The sequence below is a fragment of the Poecilia latipinna genome, unplaced genomic scaffold, assembly GCF_001443285.1.
Source record: "Poecilia latipinna isolate Pla-1442-1.1 unplaced genomic scaffold, P_latipinna-1.0 Scaffold5853, whole genome shotgun sequence".
NCBI lineage: Eukaryota > Metazoa > Chordata > Actinopteri > Cyprinodontiformes > Poeciliidae > Poecilia > Poecilia latipinna.
The window spans coordinates 1-763 of NW_015118469.1; the positions used below are offsets into that span (position 1 = coordinate 1).

At 32.2% G+C, this 763-nt stretch overlaps 2 non-coding genes across 2 annotated transcripts; both read left to right on the forward strand.

The window, feature by feature from the left end:
* The first annotated feature begins 83 nt into the window (after positions 1-83).
* On the forward strand, positions 84-155 carry trnac-gca (transfer RNA cysteine (anticodon GCA)). The gene has a single exon. It is a non-coding gene; the product is annotated as a tRNA-Cys (tRNA).
* Positions 156-657: 502 nt separating this feature from the next.
* trnac-gca (transfer RNA cysteine (anticodon GCA)) lies at positions 658-729 on the forward strand. Its single transcript has one exon. It is a non-coding gene; the product is annotated as a tRNA-Cys (tRNA).
* The last annotated feature ends 34 nt before the right edge of the window (positions 730-763 follow it).

The following is a 763-nucleotide window of genomic DNA, read 5'->3' on the forward strand; positions in this document are numbered from 1 at the left end:
TAAAAACTTACTAAAAAACATATTCATGAATTTAAATTCTTTGACTGTATATGTTATATGACAATAAACATCTTGTACAACATGGGGGTATAGCTCAGTGGTAGAGCATTTGACTGCAGATCAAGAGGTCCCCAGTTCAAATCTGGGTGCCCCCTATTTAATATCTGTTAGTGAAATTCCCAATGCAGCACTTTTAATAAGTATGCTGAATTATCTGATTTCATACAATATATTCCACAAAGCCAAAGCTTTATCTGCTTCAAATCCAGAATTAGAAACCTACATTATCACTGACAAAGAAACATTTTCAAGAATTTAAAATCTCAACAACCACTGTACAAATTTATAATATGCTGAATTCAAACATCCTGATCTGTAAAACAAGTATGTAGCAAATATTTTGATGCCAGCCAATCAGTTTTGTTAAATTCAAAAGGATATCAAAACATTTGTGTTAATCTGGATACAGGGTTTTCAGATGTCAGCTAGCTAAACCTCTACAGAGTTACTTTGGGGAAAAATGTATTTAAAGTATAACAAAACATTTTTAAATTAGGTTAAATAGCTTACACTTTAATATATTACATATAAGGAACTAGAAATTAGTAAATATCTGAAGTCATCATTGTATATGACAATAAAAATTACACATAATGTGGGGGTATAGCTCAGTGGTAGAGCATTTGACTGCAGATCAAGAGGTCCCCAGTTCAAATCTGGGTGCCCCCTGATTAGTATCTGTAAACTTCCACATCCAGATTAA